General features: G+C 47.3%; 1 protein-coding gene across 3 annotated transcripts in view; it reads right to left on the reverse strand.

Moving 5' to 3' along the window:
* LOC142497921 (chemerin-like receptor 1) overlaps positions 1-3,373 on the reverse strand; it is a 17,535-nt gene extending 14,162 nt beyond the window's left edge. The window contains exons 1-3 of one of the 3 annotated variants that reach the window (XM_075606374.1): positions 3,205-3,373; positions 3,063-3,170; positions 2,839-2,954 (exon numbers count right to left, since the gene is read on the reverse strand). The gene's annotated coding sequence lies outside the window, so the exon portion shown is untranslated. Of the gene's footprint in view, positions 1-2,834 lie in introns of all 3 variants that reach the window. The other 2 variants (XM_075606372.1, XM_075606373.1) reach the window with 2 other exon arrangements.
* Between the last annotated feature and the right edge of the window lie 5,321 nt (positions 3,374-8,694).

Below are 8,694 nucleotides of genomic sequence, written 5' to 3' on the forward strand. Positions count from 1 at the left end.
TCTCTCTGTGTGTCGCTCTCTGTGTGTCGTTCTCTCTCTCTTTGTGTGTCGCTCTCTCTCTCTCTCTGTGTCGCTCTCTCTCTCTGTGTGTCGCTCTCTCTCTCTCTCTGTGTTACTCGGCGAGTAGATTTTTGTTCGGCGAGTAGATTTTTGGGTGATTTGTCGACCACTGTGTATATATATATGGCCAAAAAAGAGATATAGTTGCGCCACTTATAAACCAGTGAACAATATAAAACCTTATACAATTTACTATGTTCAAAGATGAAAAACAATCCTATAGAAAATATGATTAAAATAATGACTAACTAAAACGCTCTATTACAAAAATATGCAATTAGATAAAAACATAGTAGATGAAGGAGAGAAAGGACCCAATTTAGCACTCGAGTTCACACTCTGTGGTGTTTAGTGATTGAATTAAAAACATGATCTTTATTAAACAACATATAAAAAAAATTAATAGTGTGCTGGATATGTAGTTAAAAACATTGGTATACTTACTGTGCTTCATCTCAGGACCAAACATACCTTGGCACACCAGGGGTTAACTTATGACGTCATCACTGGGGGCCCTATATATACCTGCCTACCTGCAGGGTATCCTCAATGATACTAACCCTTTGCCTTGAAAAAGCCCCTCGCGAAACGCGCGCGTCGGCTCTCTGTACATACATGCACGCGCAGATCAGGACTGCCTCCGCATGTATCTGTGTGACCGCGAGTTAATGCGGTAGTCTGCGAGTGCAGTTTCACATAGGCTATAAGTGCCCCGACGGTCACTGTTAGCCTCTTCAAAGTGGTTTTAGGGATAGTGCTCCGGTATCTTAGCACTGAGCAGCCTCACCTGCAGTACACCATAGCTGCTCTGACGCGTTGGTGTGCTGCTGCACATCCGTGAGGTTCACTTCAGCTTCTACAATCACGCAGCTCTCTGTTTAAAAACCCTTATTAAAAGAGTTACCTACCTGCCCCTACTATCAGTGTCTCCCACACTGGGATACTGACCTATTGTTACAACCATAGCCAGGATATCACTCTCTGACTAGAACCACGCTGGTTAACACAGGTATATACACCCAGGAGTACAATATCCAGAGGGTTACCTCAGGTCATGTGTCACTGATAGGGGCATACTAACTATCACAGAGAAGCATAGCTGATCAAGCAATACCAATACTGATATACATGGTATATTTGTTTTTATGTTTATCAGTTGGGTCACATCTTATACAGAATTACTATGATACTGTGACCTGCAATCCCAGTACTTACCCGGACACCCCTGTTTCAATCACCTACTACACAGGTTCGCATTAGGATCACTGTGTTGCAACAGTACCAGTGGTTTATTAAAACCATCTGGCACATATTAACTTTTTTGATCCAGAGCCAATATGGCTTTCTATATTTAGGATCAACTCACCTTCAGTACGTCGTTGGACCTTTTTTTTATATGTTGTTTAATAAAGATCATGTTTTTAATTCAATCACTAAACACCACAGAGTGTGAACTCGAGTGCTAAATTGGGTCCTTTCTCTCCTTCATCTACTACAGTTTATACCCAAAGCACCGTTCATAATACCACTTCATTTAGGCTGTAGCAGGGGTTCCCCTACTGTCTCTACTAGATAAAAACATAAAAATAAAAATAATAAAATTATAAAAAATGTCCAATTTGTAATAGTCCAAACCCCAAAATGAGTCCTGATAGGTTCTGCATGAACTGATTGCTGGATCCAGGGGTCCACGGCTGCTCTCACATGGAAGAACCACTTCCAAGATAAATTCTATAGAAACAAAAACAAAACAGAGAGCGCACGCCCCATAGTGTGATCCTGTACAATTTAATAGGGAGGGGGTTTGGTTCCCCCCTCCCTATTAAATTATACAGGATCACACTATGGGGCGTGCGCTCTCTGTTTTGTTTTTGTATATATATATATATATTTACAAACACATACTGTACTATAACATATATATGTATATATACAAAATATTTCAAGCCTGCAACCACGTCAAGATGTATATGTATATGTATATATCACATTTTAAGTTATGGTGGGTGAAAAAGGCAACAAAAAACCTCCACCATTAGCATATAGCCAATAAAGAATATCACTTGTGAGCACATTCACATGTTTTAGACAGGTCTGCAACCCTGCCTTTCAGCCATTATCACCTAACATACAGTGCTCCCACTGCAGCAAGGGATTCTGGGAAATTAGATGCAAATGAACTCACAATGTGTCACATTTTGCCTGGAATATTGCCTGGAATATCCATTCACATGGAGCCCATTTAAGCTGTTCACACAGCTTTTAAGCACAGCATGGGACTAGCAAAGCAAGTACAAACCACTCACAGACATGTTTCATCCTTGATGGCTATCATCATTGTGAGGCTGGTTTATATGCTTTGCAATATTTCTAGGCTGGGTAGATTTACCATATACACATTTGAAATTATGGTGGGTGAAAAAGGCAACAGAAAACCTCCACCATTAGCATATAGCCAATAAACAATTATCACCTAGCATACAGGGCTTCCACTGCAGGGATTCTGGGAAATGACATGCAAATGAGCACACAATGTGTCACCTTTTGCCTAAAATCCAATATACACACACACACACACACGTAGGCACAGTATACTTTAAGTGTGTGTGTGTGTGTATGTGTGTGTGTTATACTGTATGTATGTATGTATGTATGTATGTATGTATGTATGTATGTATGTATGTATGTGTGTATATATATATTAGTATGTGTGTGTTATACTGTATGTATGTATGTGTGTACATATATATATATATTAGTATGTGTGTGTATACCCACTGCTAGTATTTTACTTCTCTTGCTTGTCCTACTGGGGGTAGATGTCCCCTTAACTCTTGCTTGTCCTGCTGGGGGTACAGTAGCTGTCCCTTTATGTCTTGCTTGTCCTGCTGGGGGTAGCTGCCCCTTTATCTCTTGCTTGTCCTGCTGGAGGTAGCTGCCCCTTTATCTCTTGCTTGTCCTGCTGGAGGTAGCTCTCCCTTCTCTTTCTTGTCCTGCTGGAGGTAGCTGTCCCTTTATCTCTTGCTTGTCCTGCTGGGGATAGCTGTCCCTTCTCTTTCTTGTCCTGCTGGAGGTAGCTGCCCCTTTATCTCTTGCTTGTCCTGCTGGAGGTAGCTGTCCCTTCTCTTTCTTATCCTGCTGGAGGTAGCTGCCCCTTTATCTCTTGCTTGTCCTGCTGAAGGTAGCTGTCCCTTCTCTTTCTTGTCCTGCTGGACGTAGCTGTCCCTTTATCTCTTGCTTGTCCTGCTGGAGGTAGCCGTACGTCCCTTCCCCCTTTCTCCCCGTTGCTTAGTTCTCTAGATTGTTGCCTTGTTATATAGTTACTCACCAAGTGACGTAACACAGAGGATAGTACTGGGATTTTAGGGGAAGCTGTATGACAGTAGAAGGTAGAACATGCTATATCTGCACAAAAAGATGGGCAGACTCATTGGGCACAAGTGGTTCTTATTTCCCATCACAATCTATGTTTCCGTCTACTTCCAGCTTGTAACATCCTCCATTCAGAAGATCTGCCCTGGAATGTCCCATTACTCCCATTCCTGTACTGTTCCTCACAAGCACCTCACACCACACACCTCCTCTACGTTTCAGGGCCTCATGCAGAGAGCATCGTTATTTCAAAACTCGCCATTTTTTGTTCAATTTCCCTCAGAAAACGGCATAAAATGGCGAGTTGCGAAAAACGCGCCATTTTTTTATTTCTATGTTTAAAACTCGCCTCGCGGCTGGCGAGAACCTCAATCGCGCCATTTTTAAAACTCTCCGAATGCAGAGAGGTGCGAACGGCAAGTAGCGGCTGTTCGCGCCAAAAAAAGGCGCGATTCTCGCATTTTTGCCGCGCCACGAAAATATGGCAAGATGGCGCTCGCCGCCTATAGTAAAGGGGAAAAAAAAGGCGCGAATTTGTTTTTACACGTTTCTGAAGCGCGCATCTCGCCAATTTAAACTCGCCACACGCATCCATGTTAAACATAGCAGAATTCGCACTTTTCTGCATATGGAGAATAAAACTCTCCAAAAAAGCTACTTTTTATGAAATTCGCCATTTTTAAAATTCTATGCTCTCTGCATGAGGCCCTCAGTCTCAGAATATATCTCTTGCAGGCCCCTCCTACTGGTTTCTAAATCTTGCACTGTAATATTTCAATAAAAAGGCCCTTTCAGCACTTTCGAACTCACTGGCATTTCCTCCCATAAAAGCTTTTGGGATCGGCTCCTATTTACTTAAATGCTTCTTTTAGTGATTTCACATGGTATGCGGAATTATAGAAAAAACATTCAGTATAAGAACACATTAATGTCCTGTTTGTTTTTACTTCTTATGATATATACATATACATATACATATATATATATATATATAGTCAAATAGAAAAGTTGGCACTCCTTAGGTGCTGATAGGCTGTAGGTGCTTGCCCCATATGGATAATATAGACATACGTTACCGTTCCAAGGTCTGGTAAAGCAAGAGACAGCACTCAATGGTAGAAAGCTTCAAAAAGTGTATTGGTGAAATTAGTGGTACATCAAGAAACCCAACGTTTCGGTCCCCCATAATGGGATCTTTCTCAGGGGGATATATTATTTCTATTTCTATTAGAAAATACCTACAGATGTAGCACTATTTACTGTCTGCTTGGGCTCCTTGTGAGTCGGAGGGAGAGAGTCCTACAGTAAGTGCGGCCGTCTCCAGGCTCACTGCTCACCCGGCCCAGCTGAGAGTACATTTCCCAGAAGGGATTAATGCAGTGTGTGTCCCGGCGTCTGAACGGGACTCGTGCAGCGTTAACCTACCGGTCCGACACCAGTCTGTAAGAGCTGAGCAGAGAGAAGCAGTCTCTCTGTGTCTCCCCGGGCGGCGCCTACAGCAGATCTCACTAATATTATTCATTTTGTTTTTAGTTCGCAGGGTGGGTCTCCAGAGCTGAACCGCATTCATTCCAGGTCTGGGACCCCTTGCTTCTTGAGCTAGTCCTTGCTTTCATAGGGTGCCGATATCTCCTCAAAGTTTCAATCTGCCTCGTCACGGCCCACGTGCCCGGGGCATTTAAACAGCCCCCGCATACCAGCATCCCATGCGGAGCTCTGTATCTCCGAAAGCAGGGGGTCCCGGACCTGACATGAATGCGGATCAGCTCAGGAGACCCCGTGCTTCAATAATGCATAATAAAAATAATACATTAACAATTAAAATACATTAATAACTCCCTTTCATTACCTTAGTGGTAACTCATTGGGCGAAGCGCTCACGTGAATGGCCTGTCGCGCCAAGAAATCAGTTTCAACTGATTTCTTGCGAAACGTGCTCCCGCTCCACGCTCAATCGCCCGCACGCCGCTTGGACGCGATCACTGCCTTAAGGCAGTCTGATCGCTCAACGTCCGCACGGTCTGCAGCACCATGGCCCCAGTCTAAGAGCTGTGCGGGGAGACACAGAGAGGGACCGCTTCTCTCTGCTCTCTCTGCTGTAAGTGTGGGGAGACACAGAGAGGGGCCGCTTCTCTCTGCTCTCTCTTCTGTAAGAGCTGTGCGGGGAGACACAGAGAGAGGGACCGCTTCTCTCTGATCTCTCTGCTGTAAGAGCTGTGCGGGGAGACACAGAGAGGGGCCGCTTCTCTCTGCTCTCTCTGCTGTAAGTGTGGGGAGACACAGAGAGGGGCCGCTTCTCTCTGCTCTCTCTTCTGTAAGAGCTGTGCGGGGAGACACAGAGAGGGGCCGCTTCTCTCTGCTCTCTCTTCTGTAAGAGCTGTGCGGGGAGACACAGAGAGGGGCCGCTTCTCTCTGCTCTCTCTTCTGTAAGAGCTGTGCGGGGAGACACAGAGAGGGGCCGCTTCTCTCTGCTCTCTCTTCTGTAAGAGCTGTGCGGGGAGACACAGAGAGAGGGACCGCTTCTCTCTGATCTCTCTGCTATAAGAGCTGTGCGGGGAGACCCAGAGAGGGGCCGCTTCTCTCTGATCTCTCTGCTGTAAGAGCTGTGCGGGGAGACACAGAGAGGGGCCGCTTCTCTCTGCTCTCTCTGCTGTAAGTGTGGGGAGACACAGAGAGGGGCCGCTTCTCTCTGCTCTCTCTTCTGTAAGAGCTGTGCGGGGAGACACAGAGAGGGGCCGCTTCTCTCTGCTCTCTCTGCTGTAAGTGTGGGGAGACACAGAGAGGGGCCGCTTCTCTCTGCTCTCTCTTCTGTAAGAGCTGTGCGGGGAGACACAGAGAAGGGCCGCTTCTCTCTGCTCTCTCTTCTGTAAGAGCTGTGCGGGGAGACACAGAGAGGGGCCGCTTCTCTCTGCTCTCTCTCTTCTGTAAGAGCTGTGCGGGGAGACACAGAGAGAGGGACCACTTCTCTCTGATCTCTCTGCTGTAAGAGCTGTGCGGGGAGACACAGAGAGGGACCGCTTCTCTCTGATCTCTCTGCTGTAACAGCTGTGCGGGGAGACACAGAGAGAGGGAGCGCTTCTCTCTGATCTCTCTGCTGTAAGTGTGGGGAGACACAGAGAGAGGGACCGCTTCTCTCTGATCTCTCTGCTGTAACAGCTGTGCGGGAAGACACAGAGAGAGGGACCGCTTCTCTCTGATCTCTCTGCTGTAAGTGTGGGGAGACACAGAGAGAGGGACCGCTTCTCTCTGCTCTCTCTGCTGTAAGTGTGGGGAGACACAGAGAGGGGCCGCTTCTCTCTGATCTCTCTGCTGTAAGTGTGGGGAGACACAGAGAGGGGCCGCTTCTCTCTGATCTCTCTGCTGTAAGTGTGGGGAGACACAGAGAGGGGCCGCTTCTCTCTGATCTCTCTGCTGTAAGAGCTGTGCGGGGAGACACAGAGAGAGGGGCCGCTTCTCTCTGCTCTCTCTGCTGTAACAGCTGTGCGGGGAGACACAGAGAGAGGGACCGCTTCTCTCTGATCTCTCTGCTGTAAGTGTGGGGAGACACAGAGAGAGGGACCGCTTCTCTCTGATCTCTCTTCTGTAAGAGCTGTGCGGGGAGACACAGAGAGGGACCGCTTCTCTCTGCTCTCTCTGCTGTAAGTGTGGGGAGACACAGAGAGGGGCCGCTTCTCTCTGATCTCTCTGCTGTAAGAGCTGTGTGGGGAGACACAGAGAGAGGGGCCGCTTCTCTCTGCTCTCTCTGCTGTAACAGCTGTGCGGGGAGACACAGAGAGAGGGGCCGCTTCTCTCTGCTCTCTCTGCTGTAACAGCTGTGCGGGGAGACACAGAGAGAGGGACCGCTTCTCTCTGATCTCTCTGCTGTAAGTGTGGGGAGACACAGAGAGAGGGACCGCTTCTCTCTGATCTCTCTTCTGTAAGAGCTGTGCGGGGAGACACAGAGAGAGGGATCGCTTGTCTCTGATCTCTCTGCTGTAAGAGCTGTGCGGGGAGACACAGAGAGGGACCGCTTCTCTCTGATCTCTCTGCTGTAAGAGCTGTGCGGGGAGACACAGAGAGAGGGACCGCTTCTCTCTGCTGTAAGAGCTGTGCGGGGAGACACAGAGAGAGGGGCCGCTTTTCTCTGCTCTCTCTGAACATCTCTTTGGCCTCACATAGTGCAGGCATGCGTGCGCGCGCGCGTGTGATGGAGCGCATGGTGTCGCGTGTGCCTGCCGCCTTAGCGATCTCTGGACTCAGATTGCTTGCGTCAGGGAGGCATGGCAGAGGCATGGCCATGATGTCACTCACGTGACGCGGCCGTCGTGCGAAGAAACAAAATTATTTGTCAGCTCAAAATTCTGCCACGCGGTCGCTCTCCATCGCGCGCACTATGGCCGGCCCGATTTTGTGCGCACTGCGCGAGCCGTCACTTGCACTATGAACACAGCCTTTAGACTGGTAGCAGCCCGGATTAACCAGTCCCATTTCAGAAGCAGGGACTCCCATTGCGTGAATCTCTTCAGGGCAGCCAGCATTGCTGGCTTTGTTGGCGCGGGGGGAGCCGCGAGCGCTTTTCCTCGTGACCACAACGAAAGTAAATAGCGCCAGATCTGTGTAGGTGGGCAGAGGGATACCCCCATTCCTACTCTCTGTCCCAGTATACCCGTCAACCAGTCCCAGTTACAGTAGGTTCCCGCCTTAGTTTATTTGTTAATGGGGAGACGGGGTATCTTTGTGTTTTATACGGTGGAGTGTTTTTATCCATCATTACGCACAGAGGGCGGACGCCGCTCAGCTTACAGAAATAATACGTACTAGAGGGGGACTAAAGGGAATGTGCACTATACTGTATGTAAACCAAGGAGAAAAGAACCCCTATAGAAAGCACTCTCCCTCTACCAGTATATACAATGATACTTTCATATTCTAATGAAAAAGAGAGAACACGAATTGCTGTGATAAAACCTAGAAAACGCTTTGTGCTGAATCGGGACCGCAATAGGTTCCCCAAAACTGCCTGGAATACTCTATGTCACAGAGAGTTCCTAGTATTGCAGCAATAATGATACTTATAATACTTAGTCACAGCTATATACAAATCTCATGCACCATGTATACACGTACAGTGTTAGTGCTGACTGTATAACACATATATGCACCATGTACACACGTACAGTGGTAGTGCTGACTGTATAACACATATATGCACCATGTATACACATACAGTGGTAGTGCTGACTGTATAACACATATATGCACCATGTATACACATACAGTGGT

This window comes from Ascaphus truei, chromosome 6 (assembly GCF_040206685.1).
Source record: "Ascaphus truei isolate aAscTru1 chromosome 6, aAscTru1.hap1, whole genome shotgun sequence".
Lineage (NCBI taxonomy): Eukaryota > Metazoa > Chordata > Amphibia > Anura > Ascaphidae > Ascaphus > Ascaphus truei.